Raw genomic sequence first — 20,149 nt, 5'->3', positions numbered from 1 at the left:
GAAACCATCTTTCTTTGCTCTCTGCTTATGCACTGCCTGCCTCAAATTTAAACGTAGATTTAGGATGTAGGCCCAAAGTGCTGTAACTCCACTCTAAGCAATTCAGAACCATTCTCTAGAAGTGTGTAACATGTAATGGCTTTTCTGAGGTTAACTCAAAGGAACATGCAAGGACAAGAAAAGGACTGGAGCGATAGGAAGGTGTACCATCTGCATAGCCTTTCTGAAATGCACTTGCACTGCATTTCCAGCTCAGATCAGACGCTTCATTTTCTCCAGTTTGGGTGCCCCTGAGGTTGAAAGCACTTCATTGTAGAAATCCTTAAAAAGTAGCACAAAAACCCTAGATTCAGGTAGATGTTACCTAGCTCAATCTTCCTTTTTTATACCTCACAGAGGAATAACAGCTCAGTTTGTGAGATGATCTTCATGTAAATACTCATTTGAAGAGGAAAAACCTTTTTACTGTAGATGAATCCACTAAACCTGTTCAAGAAACAAACAAAAAAAATTGTCCTGCGACTTTTTGAGCCAATGTTCAAATGATGTAAGCACAAGACAAGGCATTTTAAGCACTTCATAATAAAGGCAAAGTAAACAAACCAAGTCTATTGCTCATTTGTCCCTGATTATTGCCGTTCCTCTGTGAAATTAGTCTATTAAAGAGGCCAATTAATCTTGGTGAATGAAAATCAATGCACACGCACTGACGAAGCAACGCAGGCCAAGAGATGGGACGGGTGAAAACCTGCTATGGTTATTTACGGTTCAATATATTCACTCTGGCAGCAGCAATTGGTTGTTTTTAATGTAGCACCAGAAGCTGATATAATGGAAATAATGGAGTGGCGATAATGGAAGTCCAGAGGGAACAATTTCCACAGGTGCTGCGTTTCCTTCAGGGTGACATTCTCGCCACACAATCTTTGTCGGATAAGAAAACATGCACTTTTGTTACCTCAAATCAACAGGTTTCATGGTAAAGCTGCAGAGATGCATGATGCTTTTCTGTCCTTACAAGTGGCACTCGGCATATGGCACATAAATGTTAGCAGTCCACATCATTAGGTGTTTGTTTTACCGCTTAAGGTGAGGGATGCGTTACACTCGAGTCGAGTTTTGGTGACTGTGCATGCAAGATAAACTGCTTTTGTGTTAGGATGCAATCCACTTCACAAACACACAACACGAAGTGTGGCTTTTACTGCAGTTCCATCTGTATCTGTTCGGTTCTCGTTCAGCGAGGAGCACCAAACTCTCCCGCTCAGGTTAATCTAGCTTGTGCAAACGAGGCCACCAGTGTCATCAATTTGCTGGGAATCATTATACGAGCATTCTGAGCGTCTGTGCTCCGGTCTCCGGAGCTCTGGGTAATTGTGCTAGCAGGATGGGATCAGCAGGAGCCATTATTTAACCGGAGACAGCTGTGCGAGGGTCCGCACACGTTGATCTGTTTGCTGTTTCGTCCCTGTCTCTCTGCTTTAGGATCACAGCATCCCTTGAGTGATTCCTGCGTCTTGTGTACTCCCTGTGTTCTCCGGGGTCCTCGGCTCTCTGACAAACCCCATAACGCTCTCTCAAGTTGAGCAGGTTTACTTTTACAACTCGGACCGAGCTTGATCTCAGAATAAACATTTTCATAAGTGATTATTGGATTGGGTTTAGTCAAAGAAATTGCTTATTAGTGACACTGCTGTTTTCGCTCTGGAAAGCCAGAATCAATATTCATGATGTTACAATCAGCAATGGCTGAGATTGTGCCTGTGTCAACTGATGGATTAGATCAGAGGCTTTTAAAGCAAGCCTTGTACTCGAAAACACATAGACAGGTCAGAGAATAGTGATCATTAAGAGTTTGTTGATGTTTCTACTACTAATAGCTGGCTCATAAGAAAACATGACTTGCGACTTTTATCTTGCACCAGCAAAACACCTTTTGTACTGTATTTTTAAGTTGTTTTTTTATGTTCAAACTGTTTATTTTTTTATTTTGCTTTGGTTGAAAATTTTACAGTAAAAAAATGTCGAAAGCTGCATTATAGTCCACTGTATTCTTCTGATAAAGGCTACGGTGACTTCTGATAAGGCCACAAGCTTTAACTGAGGAGTCCAAGTTGTTATTCCCTGATAATCTTCCCCTCCGCTATTGCATTTAAATATTTAAATACTCAAAATATGTTGCTTATAGAAACATTATGATGTTTAACAATGTCAGTTACTGTTAGCTCTTATTTGCCATGTAATGGACTGCCATGCCCAAGTTTGAAGATCTCTTTTAGAATGCGATTTTAGAGCTGTACGTTTTTTCCCTCATGCATATTTTGCAATAAGTAACTGATTTGGCACCAACAATAAAAGAAAGGTTAGTTGATTATCGTATATGTCCACAGATATCTCCGACAGTTCAGACTGCTGTTAAAATTATGTCCAGCAAGCAGATGCGATGAGAACTGTTTTCTTTTTGTTCATGTATTTGTTACTTTGTATGCTGCAGTTGACTGTTTTTCTTAGTGGAAGCTTTAAGATAATATACTGGGTTGATTATGAAGTCATTTCAACTCACATCAATATTTCATCCAAGAATTTACTTATTTGGTGAGTAGCAGTGTAATAAGTAGGATAATGTTTAGTGAGATTATCATTATCCCAAAATAAACCCATTCTTAAATGTTGTGCAGTAATTAGTATTAGGGGCTCAAAATATCTGTATTGAAATAACATATGTAGGCTATAATATAGAAACAATCAAAAACATTGCTTAACACACTTGGGCATTTTATACCTTGTGACAATATCCCAAATTTGAAAAGATTTTGATGTTTTTGAGTTGAGAATTTCATGTTTCACGGTGCAGAATGAAAGTCCATGCAATGTGTCCCATAATGAAACAGCCCATGTACCTGCAGAAATGCCAGTTCCTTTAAAGCAAGGTACTATAGATGACATACACTCTTAAAAATAAAGGTGCTTCAAAAGGTTCTTCACAGCGATGCCATAGAAGAACCATTTTTGGTTCCACAAAGAACCATTCAGTCAAAGGTTCTTTAAAGAACCATCTCTTTCCTACCTTTTTATAATCTGAAGAACCTTCTTTCACCACAAACAACCTTTTGTGAAACAGAAAGTTTCTTCAGATGTTAAAGGTTTTTTTATGGAACCATTTAGACAAAAAGGTTCTTCTATGGCATCGTGAAGCACCTTTATTTTTAAGAGTGTATGTGTCCTCCACAGTATATAGATTCCTAGAACCTCAGCTGTCTGTCACATCCTCTCATACTCAGATATGTTTCCCAGTCCAGCGATTTCCTTTCTGTTTTTATCCAAGCAGCCTGTGTCTTTTTAGTCATTTTAATAACATACTAATCCATATGTGTGCTATCCTTTATTAAAACAGTGCAACCATGACACCTGTAACAAAAAGCATGGTGTTCCTTCTGATGCTCTCATCATATTGAGTGAGTTTGTTTCCCTAGCATTGTGTGCATGTCCATACTGGTGTAGGTGGAGGTCTTGAAAAGCAATATCTGCAGGCAACTTTGCTCAGACACACTTCAGTAGCTACAAGTAGCAGCCAGGCGCTCAGAGAGAGAGAGAGAGGTTTTTTATAGCTGTTGCTCAGCCACTTGAGAGAGTGCTACCTCTGATGAGAATAGACATTATAAAAGGCATCGCCTTTATGCTCTGCGTTTGCATGTAGTACTTAAAACATATTTAAATGTAAAATATTTCAAATACATTCATGTTTGATTTTAAATTGTTTGAAAAAAGGATTAAATATTTATTTAATTGATTAATGTTCCAGTGGATAAAAAAATGGTTGTAAAATTAGCACACCTCAGGCTTAAACAGCTGAAATTCACATTAGCATGAGGTTAAATGTTTAACCTTTAGGTTTTGTAGTGGTTAACCCTGAATTCCTCCCTGAAGAGGTCATTAAACACAGATAGTGTCAATGTTATAAAGATTTAACGATCCTTATTTACATAGAAGTATATGACTTATCTGGCAGACAGTGGAAGATTCAAATAATTCATGAGGCCTTTCAGTCATTCATAATGAGGTCTGTGTATCTATGAGGTGTCTATTTTGAGAGCGGTAAGAGTTCTTGTTGCATGCTCTTGCTCTGTTGCACGGCAAATATTCCCAGGCAGAGAATAGCGCTTTCAGGACTCTAGGAGGAGGAAGGGTGGGATGGAGAGAGAAACGGTGGGAGGGATGGAGAAAGAAAGAGAGGGAGAGAGAAAGAGAGAGAGAGAGAGAAAACGAGACAGGAGGGAGGGAAGTTGACCCAGTTTGGATGACATGCAGCTGAGAAAGCGTGTTCTAGCCTGAACAGTCAGTACATTTTTAATGGCTCCTTTTGAATATCTGTATGAGAGGGACGGTTCAGTTCCTTAATTGTGCCCGACCGAGGCTTCTGCCCATTAGAGTGTATAGGCCAAGTGCTTGTGTGCAATCGTTGTCTAATGTTAGGCTTGAAGGAGCATTTCTGAAGAGCCATAATATTCTGATTATTGCAGCTTTGTGGTAGGTTCTTGTCCTCTGTGCCTGTTGCAGAAGTGAAGTTGTAAGTCATTTATAGCTATCGCGTTTTAGTATTTAGTGTGAGCACTTGTTTTGCGTAACCGAGTGTTTCCTATAGTGTACTGCAGCCTCTCAGCGATGAACTTGTGCAGGAACAGGCCGGGCATGTGCTTTTGTTTCAACCTTTCATTTAACATGGCTGAGGAATTAACACATCATGCATATTCAGCAGGCGAGAAGGCGGAGCAATGCCCCACAACAGCCTTTAATGTGCGTGAGTCAGTGGTTGCGAAAGGCAGAGATGCTGCATTAGCAAGGCTTTAGAATGACTAAGACCTATTTATTCTCCTCCGCTACAGGAATGTGCATCTCCTCTCACTGCAGGTCCATTTTTACACTGACTCTCGCTGTTTTAAATAGAGCACATTCCAGCGTATGGGATTGAGAGCATTGTGAAGTGCTGTGACTGTGTGTGCCGTGTCCACTCGGGTTATTCCTGCAGGTTTGAAGGCTTAAAAATACATGTTTAGACACTGTTAGACCAGAATTGTGTTCATTAATAATTAAAATTAAAATTTCAACACTTGTTGAATTTAGTCAGCAGGGGAATATAAACTGAGTTGAGATTGAGTGCCATTTTGTACTGGTGCTTTGGAAACACAACCTAATTTTACAAAAGTACAAAAGTGAGGTAAGCAAGCAACAGTATCCATCAATTTCTCCATCTTCTCCTGCATAGTCCTTACCTAGCAACAGGGCTAAACAGCTCTAATTCTGATGAAGCAATGTTCCGTGGTTCAGAACCAAAAACACAGTCCGAACACAGTCCAGTGTGGGCAGGGAGAGGGGGATGAGTCCAACTTGGGTTCAGACCAGGCTAATAAACCAAGTGTGAAAGCACACTTAAACTGGTAGCTGTGTTTTGGAACATGGCAGATGGATTCTATCTGGTCTAAACTGACCATTTGCTGGCCCAAGCTCATCATTAGCTGGTTGATTTAACTAAAATAATTATAATATTGTTATATTTTCGATTGGACAAAAACAACTGGTAGTAAAAACAGTACACCTATACTTAACTGAAATTCATATTAATATGAGGATAAATGTTTAACCTTTTGGGTTTTGTCATGGTTAAGCCTACGATTCAGCTTGAAAATGCACTGTGCGACCAAAATACAAGTAATTAAATATTAAAATTAAAGTAATTGAAATATAAAATACAGGAACACTTGTTGAATTTAGTCAACAAATTAATGTAAACTGAGATTAACTGAGAAAACATGACAGCTGGTTTCAAGCTGTTCTAAACTGATCTTTAGATGGCCAAAAAGATCGTCATTATATGGTTAAACACCTTCATGTGGTACTGTATGATATTCTGGTAGCTGGTTTGTTTGCTAGTCTACCAGTTGGCACCAAGTAATGACCAGTTTGAATGAACTAGAATCCAGTTTAAGTTGTGTTTTCTGGCAGCATTACTTAACTTACTTAACCAGCCAGTTGATCAAGCAGCTTTGTCAGGTAAGTTCTGCTGGATACCACTAGCTAAACCTTCCTATGCAGTAAACATCCCCAGGTGTTTAAACTCTATTTGAGCACTTCTCCATGGCTTTCCTTTATCGTTCCCATTATGAGATGCAGGCTATCTCATGAATTGCCTCTGAGTGAAAGGATCAAGATTTGGCTGTTGATAAAAATTTGACTAAATCCACATGTTAGTGGTAGCCAGAGGCTGTTTTGAGACACTTAGTGTGTGAGTATAAACTTACAGTGTGTGTCCTCTGAGAGATAACGCTTGTGACTTTGTGTGTGTGTGTGTGTGTGTGTGTGTGAGTGTGTGTGTGTGTGTGTGTGAGTGAGAGAGTGAGAGTGAGAGAGAGAGAGAGAGAGAGAGAGAGAGAGAGAGAGAGAGAGAGAACGAGCACCGGCCATCTGAATGGAACAGTCAATGGGATTTGGCCGCTCTGGTGTCTCCACGCCTGTGGCTCTATTGTTTGGCTCTTCGATCTCTAACTCTTTATCTCACTCTTTTTCTTCCTCACTTCTCTCTCATTCTCTCTTCCTCCCATTTTCTCCTTTTCTCTCATTTTCCCAGTTAAAGGAACAGTACACCCAAAAATGTTTAGCCCTCAAATCATTTCAAACTTGTATTCTTATAGTTTCTGTGGGAACAAAAGAAGGATTTTAATGAATCTTCAAGCAGCTCTTTTCCATGCAACACTTTATAGGATCTGCATCTGCAACCCTTGAAAAAGCACAGAAAAGCACATTTTAGCTTAGTCTGCATGACTTATATGATATATTTGAAGTGTTTTAAAACCATACAGAAGTTTTGTGAGGAAATTAGAATTTTAGCTGTTATTCATTGATAATCATCACCAAAGAAATTATGAAATGAAAAAGAAGAGTCATGCAAACAAAAATGACATGACTTTGTTATAGTCCTTAGTCAGTGTAGCGACACTTAATTTTTTGACAGCAATAAAAATGAGGTTCAGAGGGATAGAAGTACAGTGTGTTCAATGGACTGAATGTTGTCTTCAATGTTGTTTAATGGCATACCAATTGTTTAGCTGACAAAACGTCTTTCCAGGGAAAAAAAACACAAAAACTTTCAACTATTCAATATGGCGTCTAATCTGATTAAGGTATATTAACATCAAACGCCATTGACCAAGATGTCAAATTTGGGTCATAGGTGCAATATTTGACCCACAGCAGAAAGAATATGGTCAAATGAATAAGTGAATTACTTTTACTTCAGTCTGTTGTTTATCAAATCCATTGCATAACTTCAGAAGACCAGTATTATAGTGCACAAGTTGCAAGGACTTTTTGAAGACATACTGATGCAGTCACTATGAGTGAACATCTGCATTAAAGGGAAAGTTCACCTTCAATTGCTGGTTCCCATTGACTTCCATAGTATGGAAAAAAATGCTGTGCAAGTCAATGGGGACCAACTGAAGGTAAACTATCCCTTTAAGAATTCTCCTTTTGTGTTCCATGGTATAAATAACAGACAGTACACAGATATGGAATGGCATGAGGGTGAGTAAATGATGACAATTTTATTTTGGGTGAACTGTTCATTTAACACATTAAGCACACAAAAATTTGTAAAATTGTGTGTAAAAGACCCATTTTTCAAATTTAGACACATCCTTTAAACTGCGCACCCTGACTGATGTCCTCAAGGAGAGCTCAGCTCTTGTTACATGATACTTTTTAATCACTGATGATGGATCAGCCTACCTAACAACAGACTAAGCTGAGTTTTAGACTTTAGATTAAGCAGAACATCCAAACTGTTCCAGGAACAGAGTACAATACATATCAACAGTGACAATACAATACTGGAGGTAAAGGCTTGTGGCAACACTGAGCAATGTAGCTGATCTGAACAGCAGTCAGTGTCGATTTGCTGCTTGTATCTCCCTCGGGGAATATTAAAGCCCTTGAATCCACTACAACGCAATGCATTTTGAGTACTGCAGTCATCTACATTGTTCCAACAGCTTTTGAGATAGCCTTATTGTTAAAATCTCAGTTATACAAATTGGTGTCTTTTCTGTTTTATTATTTTTAATATATTGTATGTATATAATATTATATATCAATTATGATAAAACTATACATAGCATCCCTTTTTTCAGGATACTGTATTTTAAAGATTGTAAAATCCAAATAAGCTTTATAGATCTTTATTTGAAAGGGTTTAAACAATATTATTCATACTTGTTCAATGAGCAATAAACAATTATTGCACATGCACCTGTGGAACTATCCTTATGACACTTATAGTTTACAGGTGGTAAACAATTTCAGGTCATAGTTAAAGGAATAGTTCACTTCCTGAAATTTTTCTGATAATTTACTCACCCCCATGTCATCCAAGATGTTTATGTCTTTCTTTCTTCAGTCAAAAAGACAGTAAAGTTTTTGAGGAAAACATTCCAGGATGAATGTTTCCTGGGGACCAAAGGGCTGAAGGTCCAAATTGCAGTTTCAATACAGCTTTAAAGTGCTCTACAAGATCCCAGTGGAGGAATAAGGGTCTCGTCTAGTGATGTATATATATTTAATTTGAACTACAAATGCTTGTCTTGCACTAGATCTGTGATGTGCATCCACAACTTCACATATTCTGGTTACGTGTGATGGAGGCAGAAATACTAACCCAGTGTTTACAAAGCAATCGTGCAAACATTAAATCAAAAGCTCTTTACAAAAAAAGATAAAACGATGTCGGAGCAATTTTGAAGTTGGAGGAGAAAATTAGATGGCGTTAAGTATTACTTCCACCTACGTCCCGCGTTACCTTTCCAACATGACTCCGTAAAGCGTGAAGTAGTGGATGTGCATCACAGAGCTAGTGAAAGATGAGCGTTTGTGGTTTAAAAACAATTTTTCTTTCCTTTTTACAAAATGACTGATAGTTTAGCTATAAGACCCCTATTACCTGGCTGGTATTGTGTAGAGCCCTTTGGAAGCTGCATTGAAACTGCAATTTGGACTTTCAACCTGTTGGTCCCTGTTGAAATCCACTTTATGAAGAAAAATCCTGGAATGTTTTTTTTTTCTCAAAAACCCTCAAAAACCATTTCTTTTCGTCTGAAAAAAGAAAGACATGAACATCTTGGATGCCATGGGGATGAGTAAATTATCAGGATTTTTTTATTCTGGAAGTCAACTAATCTTTTAATAACTTAAACCACAGTAAAGAGACCTTTCTACTGACTTTGAAAAACACCAGACCAAAGATCCCAAAGGTTCCTGTTCACCTGTGTGAACATGACAGTCCTGCTGCACTAGGCATGAGGACTGCAGATGTAGCCAGAGCAAACAAACTGCAATGTCCGTAATGAAAGACGCCTAAAACAGTGCCACGGGGAGACAGAAAGGACAGCTGATCATCCTTGCAGTGATACCGTGTAACCATGTGTCCCCTAGATGTTTTCAAGAACTTGCAAGTGCCTTGGTGGAAAGTGAAGTAACCTGTCCATGAGGATGAAAAGCACTGTAAAACAGCTGTTGGCCACACAAAATACAACTGCAGCTTTTGATTATATTGTAAAATATACACTTATGTAATATTTATTGGGCAATTCAGTTTAATTCTGTGCTGTAATTGAAGAATTGGCAAGCAATACAGTTTGAAAGTAGGTTCCTCAACACTGGTAACTTCTTTATGAAATACTTTGTAGCGACACCATTTTATAATGTGATTATATTCTTTAACAAATATTTCACACCTTGTACTGGGCAAGAATTAACTTCATCCTTAACTCTACAATCTATTCCTTACAGACCCTCTCTTCCTCTCTATCTTTGCCTTTTTGTCTCTTCATCTCGTTCTCTCTCTCTTTCTCTCTCTCTCTCCAGGGCATTTTCTCACCCAAGATTAGACTACCTGCCTTCATCATTACACAGGCATTAAATATAGCACAATAACCTCAAGATGAAGAACGGAGAGAGAGGTTATAAATTACACCCTTCTTTACAGACATGTAGTATGGGGGAGAGAGAGAGAGAGAGAGAGGAGGACACTGCTGGAATTATTCGAAGCTGATCTGTTCTGTTCCTTCTTTTTGAGTTAGGCAATAAGAGAGCGTAAAGACGTAAACTGACTCTTGATGACAGTGTGCTGCTAAACGCAATGCTGCCTCCTGATTACTGCCGCTAAATGCTCTATATTTCATTTGAAAATTCAGCATTTCTCTCTCCTGTGTCTCAGTACTTACTGTGTGCCCTTGCCTTGACAGCAGTATGCTCAGTTCGATTTACATCTCTACGTTTTACTTAGCTGTATGATGTATTTGGGAAATGCAGCTGGTCTGTTTTGTTCAGTTTATTTCAGTTCATATCAATTCAATATATAAATTGTTCCATACCTTTATATAGTTCAGTTCAGCTCACTAAGGGGTAAAAGCTGCGTTTCCCAAAAGCATCGTAAGCATAAGTAGATCATAGAGACCATAGGTGCTAATGATTACTACGATCTACTTAGGCTTACAGTACTTTTGGGAAATGCAGCCCAGCTCTATTTGTATGATTCAATTAATTTCTGTCCTTTTAAATAATTTAATATAATCCCATTCTATTTTATTCAACTCAATTTCAGATCAATTTAGTTTGGATTATTTCATTTCTGTTTTGGTTTACAAAAATTGTTGACTATTTTGGTATAAATTCATATTTAAGTTCTGTCATATTTAATTAAAATTAGTTTAATTATTTTAAGTACCATTCTGTTCAGATTAAATATTGTTATTGTTAGAGTTTTGAATTTCATTTGGTCAGTTCCATTTAGATAAACTTCGATATTCATTTAATGGAGTTTGCTGATGAGGTTAAAGCAGCACTGTTCAAATGTGCATTGCAGTGCAATGCAGTACCATGAGAGAGAGAGCGCGAGAGAGAGAGAGAGAGAGAGAGAGAGAAGGATGCTGGAGTACGTAAAGTGTTGTAAATGTCGGTCTGTCTTCTGTGCATGTTTTCAGCTTCAGTGGGTCAGGGTGAGTCGTACCTCGAGCTGCTCTGCCATATCAGCACTTTCTGCTCCAATCAATGCAGCCGGGCCTGCAGCAGGAAACCAGGATGGGCATGTTCCTCATTGGGATTCACATACAGTATATACATATGTATGCACAAACAAACACATATGGGGGAATGTTCCTAAACACGTATCTGTGAAGCATACATAGACAAGTGCCTGCAGGCATGATGTACGGTTAGAAACATAATCACACCAGCTAAAATCCTGTGAGATTCACGCAGCAGCATAAACAGACCTACTTTAAACACACACACACACACATATACTTGCTATCTAAATTAAGGATATGCCATTGTTTTAATGTAAAGCATAATATAATTACTACAGAATAACCCTAACCTAAACCCTACTGTATGCTCTAAAAGAAAACCACATTTTTAAAATGAAAGGATGAATAATTTTTACAAACGAGGACATCCCCAAAGGGATTTTTTGTCATATTTACCTGACTTCTGGTGACAAATTTGTCCATAAAGTATAGCTAAGTACACACACATTCACAGCTGTGCATACATAAAAATGCACCAACATAACAACACAGACAAATAAGGGCAATCTGAACGTACACGCACACACACACACAAACTTCAGAGTGTTGTGACTGTTGTGTAAATAGAGTAGTTGTGACCTGTTCTCTGAAACGGCAGGTCTATGTGACCTTGCCCTTCCATCATAACAGGAACACAGCAGAATCGAAACAGAAATGAGACACGAGCCAGATGACTCAGGCTTTAGTTGAAAGCATCTCATTCTCTTGTACAGGACTTAAGAAATCATTATAGGGGTTGTTGAAAGATAAACATGTATCTGAATTTGGAATATGCCATGTCGAGCACAGGACAGATGCTTCTGGTCAGACTGCACCCGGGGGGCAACCGAGGTTTAGATTAATCAAGCGCCTTTTAGCAGGAGCGCTGCTTCTTTTAGATTCTACAGGATTCACACACAAATAAAAACAAAAGCGCACAGCCAAAAGCACAAGAGGTCAGTTAGTGATATTTATAGTCTCTGCTCAAGGTCTTATGGAAGATAATGCCACACATATCAAATCATCAGTAAATGGAAAATAACACCACACCAAAGACTGGTGTATCAGAGCCTTATTAAGAATGCTGGTTTAAAATATACTTATTTTGGATTAAAGAAGCATTATTATTATTATTTAAATAAAGAAATTCAGTAATGTTGCTCAAGGATGCGATAGATAGATAGATAGATAGATAGATAGATAGATAGATAGATAGATAGATAGATAGATAGATAGATAGATAGATAGATAGATAGATAGATAGATAGATAGATAGATAGATAGATAGATAGATAGATAGATTAGATAGATTAGATCATATTAATACATACAAAACTCTCTGTTCCCTCTCAATGCTCAAATAAAACTGCCACTACCCTCACTGTTAGTATCTGTTACTCATCTTTCTTGACCTCTTTTTTGAGTGTGAGGTATATGTATGAGTGTATTGTTTGTTTTTATGTGTGTGCTTGTTTGCGTGTATATCTGAAAAGTCTGTTGTCTTGGCAGTTGCTTTGTTAGTTTTCCTCAGGGCAGGACTGTGTGATGTCTGGTTTGAAACAGAGAACCACTCAAAGCTCAAAATACACTCACTTCAAACATGAGCCCAGTTTAAGCTCAGACCAGAATAAGGTACATTTTGAGCATTTTACTCTTAGAACAAGAACCATCATCAGGAGGAATAACTGTGAGCATTCGGGTCATGTGATGAGGGGGCTCCTGTAAGCTCCTCTGTGCTAAAACTTACTCCTTAGGTCTGGGTGGGTATATTTATGTTGGTAAAAAGATATACTTAAAATTAGCTTAGAACATGATTGTAATTGTCAGTTAAAATACCAATCATTTGAATGTGACCTAAATGGAAGAAGTGTTATTATAAATAATGAACTGGTACTTTGTCCAGAAGTGATTTAAAGTAAAATATTTTAATGAACTTGTGAACTATTGTGATGTTTTTATCAGCTGTTTGAACACTCATTCTGACGGCACCCATTCACTGCGTAGGATCCATTGGTGAGCAAGTGATATAATGCTAAATTTCTCCAAATCTATTCCAATAAAGAAACATCTACATCTTTAATGGCCTTGGGGTGAGTATTTTCGGCAAATTTTCATATATAGGTGAACTTTTCCTTTATTGGTTCAGTATAATTTTCCTGAAGGTAAGAATGAGATGTGATCACATTTATTTAGTGACAGATAATCATTAAACTTTTGAAAATTAACATTACCACAGTTTTGAATGCTTTGCCATGTGTAGCCAAATCCCGTTTGCTCACAGATCAGATTGATTGTTGAATTTGTCCTTTTTTTGTAAAACAGGGAGAATGACTGAGAGTAATCTTTTCTGATTATGCACATGCACATTCCCCTCTTCCTTCTGATATCAGCAGTGCACTAATTTGATTAACGACTATAAACAATTAGCAGAATGTGTATTTCACAGAGAAACAAACTGGTCGCTCCAGTGGCTGTGTCTGCTGATTAGTCCTATCATGACACTGTCGTACCCTTCAGACAGACCCTCAGCAGACACTACAGACACTTCAATACATCTCTTCATCTCGCACATCAACAGAGGAGACAGGTCAAACAGACAGGATTGCAGCAATTTCTAGGCAGAATAGAATATGACAAAGAAGCAGAAGTGGGTTTGCATCAGCCTTTTCTGCCTTATGGACAAAAAATCATTCCATTGGTTGAACTACATTTCATTGAGATACTTAGGCTTCACAATACTGCACAGAAATGCAGAAATCTATAAACTGCCAAAAAAGGATTTTTGTAGATTTTCTCTATTTTTTCCTTTTTTTTTTTTTACTATTGTGACAAAACTCTGTAAACTATGTATCCTTAATTACATTTATGTAAATCTTTTCTATTCAGAGAGTCAGCTGAACTCAGTAAGAGCTGTGATTCACTAATGCAAGCCACTAACTAATGAAGCTCTTCTTTTTGAACTGGTTCAAAAGAGCCATTCTCGCAAATTGGACGTCATGTCTCGTGCCGTGTTTGTTGTTTTGCTATAGGAAACACTAGCTCGCACTCAAACGTGCAGAGAGCGCCTGTAACGAAACCACATATGGATGCATACAAAGTTTTCCTGACTGTGATAAAATGTTTAATTATTTATTATTTTGATCCATTTAGTCAAGGTGATACATTCTTATAATTTCTGTATTTAGTAGCCTATAACCCAAGGTTTCGCTAGTTTACATTAAATGTTAATTATCTAATGAATCATCTATTTAATCTGCCCATTACATACTATTGTCACATCAATGATTAATCTTAAATTACAAAACACAGAGTTCCCATGTAAAACCACTGAGGTGTAGATTTGCACCAGGTCTCTTGTTCTGTAGTAATGGGAGATGGTAGAACTGTTCTGTCTGAACTACTTTGCGGCCCATGATCCTCATTAAAGCACAGAGGTCCTTCCTGAGGCACTGGATGAATCTGCAAAGAGAACCAGACAAAGGTAATAGCTACAGGCTGCTTCCTTTGCTATGCTTAGACCTTTTTTTATCAAGCCTTATTTGAAGACATCAAACCCCATAAATTGGGACAGAGGGGATGTGTGTGGATGAGCAGAAAGAGAGAGAGAAACGGGAAAGTAAGGGGGAAAGAGATGGGGGAAGGGAAACAGGAGTGTGAGAATATTTTAAATACAATTTTATTTAAAGTCATTATTATTATTATTTATTGTTTGTTGTTATTAGTGCTGTCAAACAATTAATCGCATCCAAAATAAACGTTTTTGTTTACATAGTATATGTGTGTATACTGTGTATATTTATTAAGTATATATAAATTCAAACACATGCATGCATATATGAAAAATGTGTTATATTTATATATTAAATATATTTATATATAACATAAAATATAAGAATATAAATATTTATATACAAATATTTTGTATATTGTAAATACATGTATATTGTAAATATTTTCAAAATATATACAGTATGTGTGTGTGTATATATATACATAATAAATATGTAAACAAAAAGTTTTATTTTGGATGCAATTAATCACGATTAATCATTTGACAGCACTAGAATAAATTACATTTTAAAATATATTAAAATAGGAAAAGTAATTTATATTTTCCATCTATATTTCACAACATTATGATTCACACTATTATTGTTTTACTGCATTTGTGATCAGATAAATGCAGTTTTCATGAGCACAGGAGGCTTCATTTATTGTAAAAAATAAAAATTGTATTTGGACTTTGTACTTCCCCTGACTGATTCTGGTATGAGCAGTTTTGGTAGAAAGGGGGTGAGGGTCTCATCAGAAGGTGGATGATATGTGACAGGATCTGTTCGTCAATTTCCAAGGGTGGAGAATCTCTGAAGATGTCAAGAGCTGCCTAACCTGTCACCTCGACACACCTCAAACACACACACACACACACACTTGTTTAAAGGCCAGATGATAAAGTGAGACTGGCCTGTGTGTCTGTGTGTCAGGCCCAGAGACTGAATAAAGAAGCAAATGAGGGACAGACAGCACACCGCATTAGTAGGACAGCATATGTGTCTACCAGGGCGTTTTTGGGTACATTCATATTTATATGTATGCGTCTGTGTCTTAGCGCCTCTGACATCTCTAGGGGCTCTCGTTAGGAGGTTTTCCAGACTGTTCGTGTGCGGTTATGCATTTGTGCCTAAGGGACGCAGAATGGGAAACTGTTCAAGGCCTAATTTAATTGTGGCGGTACAGACAGACCTGTAACATTTCAATGGTGTAGAAGCATGTTTGTTTGTGTTTGTATGCATGTTCCCATCTGTATTCCTTGTGCCACTAGGGCAGGGTGATCTTCTGTTGATCTCTATGCTGAAGTCTCTGATGATGAGCCTGCCCCCTACAGAAATATTGCCTATGGTCTTTTGAGGGTCTTTTCATTCTCCAACCCCTTTAAACTCCTAGCCCTTGAATTACTGAAGTGTATTCCTGACGATCCGCATTACATTTGATCATCTCTTACTGCTATAACTCTAATGGTGTTGATTTTTGTCATGGATTTGACTAAAAGATTAATTTAGATGGGTGCATTTGGTTACTGATTGATAATGCAAGTTATGTAAATGTACAATTTTATACCACTTTAATGCATTTCCCTTTTTGAACACATTGAGCATATAAATGCACAACTGAAAGTGTCTAATTTCTAATGTAACTTTTGTTTTTTCCAGTATTAGTAATTTCAAGAAAATGTGCTGCTTAGATACTGTAAATGTTCATTTTAATAGGGTTGAACTGAATATTTTATATAATCAAAAATAGATATGAAAGATAAAATATAATTTATAATACAACACTCAAATTTCAGTAATGGGATTCTTGTTTAGATTCTGTATTATGACTTTAAACAATACAAAATATTCAACAATTCAACAGCATTTTGTCTTATATTTTCTAGCCTTTACATATTGGATTGCTCAAACTATGGCAATAGTATAATCCATGTTAAGGGTAGTTGAAATTATATTATTGTATATAGTCTGTACTTTCTTATGTTTTTTTTAAGTCTCACCAATGCTGCATTTATTTAATCAAAAATACCATAAAACATTATAATATTCAGATATATATTATTACTATTTAAAATAACCTTTTTTTCTATTGTAATATATTTTAATGAAATATTACAATATTTTGTGAAAACATATATTTTTTTTATGAATAGAACATTTTGTAACATTATAAAAGTCTTTGCTTTACTTTTGATGACTTCAATATATCCTCACTGAATAAAAGTATCTTCCAAAAAAAGTGAACAAACACAAACCCATACTAATTTTGCACACAAAAGCCAAGCTGCTAAAATACAAGTTCTGCATTGCTGTCGGGGCTGACCTAGCTTGACTACCCAGTCAGATCCATGGAAATACTTTTTTTTTTTTTTTTTACAATTTTAACGTGTACATTCTTCATTAATTACTGTAAATATTATTTGTGTCATGTGTTTCATTAGAATTATATAATAATAATGACAATAGTAATATGCTATATGCTAATTAGTATCTTCAATTACGCATGTTAATTATTTAATTCGTACCAACAGTTCTGTCTGGATTCCTACTAGCATTACCCTTGAATGAAAAACAGCCATAGTTACATAAAATTTGGATTACGGCAAATTATCAACATCTTCAGTTCAAATCCCAGATGACTTGTTTAGAACAAGACATCAGTCATTCAAGGTAAGGTTATAGGCTATGGGTAGTTGTTTTTTAGTCTAGCCCACCGTGGCATGCAGTATTTGCATTTAAATATTGGTGATGTGAGCAAGGGATTTTCTGAAATGTGCATACAAACTGCACAACAGCATATTGGTGCATGCTTTTTCTCTATTTTTTCTGGCAATCCTTAGGTCCAGTGCATGTGTGTTTGCTGAGAGCATCGAAGTGTTCTATTTTCAATGTGTTTTTGCAGCATTACACAATGTAGCCAATCACAGACATATCTGTTGTTTTCTTGAACACAATGGCCAATCAGTCAGAATCCACGCACTGGTGCAAAGAAGACGACCACGTACACACTGTAAAGTTTCGTGAGTGACATCCGCATATGCTATGTGCAGTATTCAGTTTCAACTGCAATGATTGATATGGTGATTACAATAGCAGGACTAAAATATAATTTCACTTTATGCATTTTATTTGCAGCAGTTTTGCTTGCTGTGGAGAGACGTTCATGTATGGTGGGTCATATCTGTGGAGATGTGTGTTGCAGTAGCTCTGTGGTAAAATGAATATGTTGTTCAACAACCAGATGCATTTACACTTGACCAGTTGCATCTGGAACGTTTCAGACACCTCTTGAAGTAGTTTGCGAGATCGGAGTGCAATCCGTGCAGTGCAGTTTTTTTTTTGGGGGGGGGGGGGGGGGGGATGGGGTGCAAATTATTCAGGCCCGCCCACTCTCTGTATTGGCCACTGATCGCAGTATGTAAAAACATACCTCCTGTTATATACAGATCAGATTCTTTGTCGGTTTATCTCTTGATAAGGTCACAACTGATCAATCCGGAACCTTCACCAACAACAACAAAACCTTCAGAACAGAAGTCGACCGTGATTCTCAAACTGAATGATCCCCAGAGAAAGTGGGTCAAGCCGTTCCAACGTCTTTTGGGGGAGATTCGTTGGAGAAGGTTCGTCATGCAAAATCTTTGGGCAGCAATGCAATAAAGCTTCAATAGATTCATAAAATAAGTTGAAAACTGACAATATGCAGCTATATATGGAATCAAGAGATTGCCAGAAAGGTGCAAAAAGGCTTAAGACGTCATGATTGTGAATGTTCTTCTTGCAGATCCACCCTTCCTGTAGACCACCTTGTTTGTCAGATGGTGCTATTTTAAAACCCACAAACAGTAATTTCAGCACTGGGAGACTTGCTTTGTAAAAGCCATCACGCTGGTCAGAAAGCAACTGATCTGAGATTTTATCAGCTATTGAGTCTAAATCATTATTCTCAATGTGGAAGTATTTAATCAGTTTCAATATTTGCATGTCAGATGGATGTCAGGCTTCTGTTTGAGCACCTGAAACAGGGCACACAGGCTTTTTTCAAGCTGACTGACGGTGAAGGTAATGATTCTGTATTATTTCTGTTACCAAAATTAGCCTCCTGCTGTTGAGTGCGTCTTTGAAGGGTTTTTCACTGCTCATTCTATAGTTACTTTACATCTTACGCTTTCTCTTGGAGGGATGACAGCCAGCTCTCTTGACCTGAGGAAAAAGATGAGAGGGGAGTGTGACAGCCTTGCAGATCTCACACACTCACATACAGTATGTACACACATGCATTGTCCTCTAAAAGCCTTAGAGCTATAAGTGACTGCAAGGTATTTCCACACTGTCAGTCAATCAGAATCGAGAACAGTGATTCTGTGTCCGTAATGAGAATCTACGAGACTTCAAAGGTTTAGTAACACAAGGTGAGTGAAAGAAGGATCACTTGAAGGTCAGAGATGCAGACTACATACTGGAGTCATGAAACACACGTTAATGATATGTTTTAAACCAAAAATAAACATGATGTGTATGCAAGAAAAGCAGACATGTGTTCAGCATTATCACCCAAGCTTTATCAGACTCTAAATGGAGAACAGTGAGAAGTTTATAAAAAAATAAAAACAAAAATAAAAACGAGTGTCCTCATTAGAGGTAGAAAACAACAAAGAACTTGATAAAATATTTACTAGAATGCTACTCTTGCTGCTTGTAATTGTATGTACAAATATTGCAATAGTGGAGCAAGTGGCATTTTATAGAGCTGTTCTTGCTAAATTGAAACTTATGAAATACAAAATATATCCGTTGTGTGACAACTAACTCTGGCCTGCCATTGAAAAACCCTTGTCTGTTAACTACTATTTTTTTCCTTTAAATTGCTCAAAATGAATTTAGTCCCATAGTGTTGTTCTGTTCTGTTGGTCCCCTCCTCTCCATTTTTCTTTCTGTCTCTGCAGTTTTCTCCTCCTTTCTCGTATCCTCTTCTTTTGCTGTTGTCTACTTATTTCTCTCCTCGGAAGGAGTTGTAGAATAGATAAATCAAATCTTGCAGCAATACAATCTCATCCAGACCGCAGTCACATAACTAATTCAGGTACTTTGTTATTTAATGTTTCAAGTTTCAAGTTTCAGGTTTATTTGTATAGCGCTTTTTACGATACAAATCGTTGCAAAGCAGCTCTACAGGAAATTAAGTTTCCACAATATATTTATATATTGCAGAACCTTAATATATTTAACTTATGGCAAAATTTGGTAATTCTGTATGTTGTCTGAGCGTTGGCATCCTCTGAGGTCCTCTGAGGGGTTGGCATTATCTTTTCTCAGGTGTTCGGTCATCTCAGATTATTTAAGGGTTGGATCCAGATTGAAGCTTCTGTAATTCCTAGTTAGCATGGGATGTTAATCCCATGGCAGAAACAGAGAAACAAATAGAGACATAATTAGTGTAGCTGCTGTTCCATCTAAGCAAAAATGATTTGTTCAACCCAAGCT

This window comes from Barbus barbus (assembly GCF_936440315.1).
Source record: "Barbus barbus genome assembly, chromosome: 21".
In the NCBI taxonomy this organism is placed as follows: domain Eukaryota; kingdom Metazoa; phylum Chordata; class Actinopteri; order Cypriniformes; family Cyprinidae; genus Barbus; species Barbus barbus.
The sequence above is the reverse complement of the archived record's forward strand: the minus strand, read 5'-3'. Positions refer to the sequence as shown.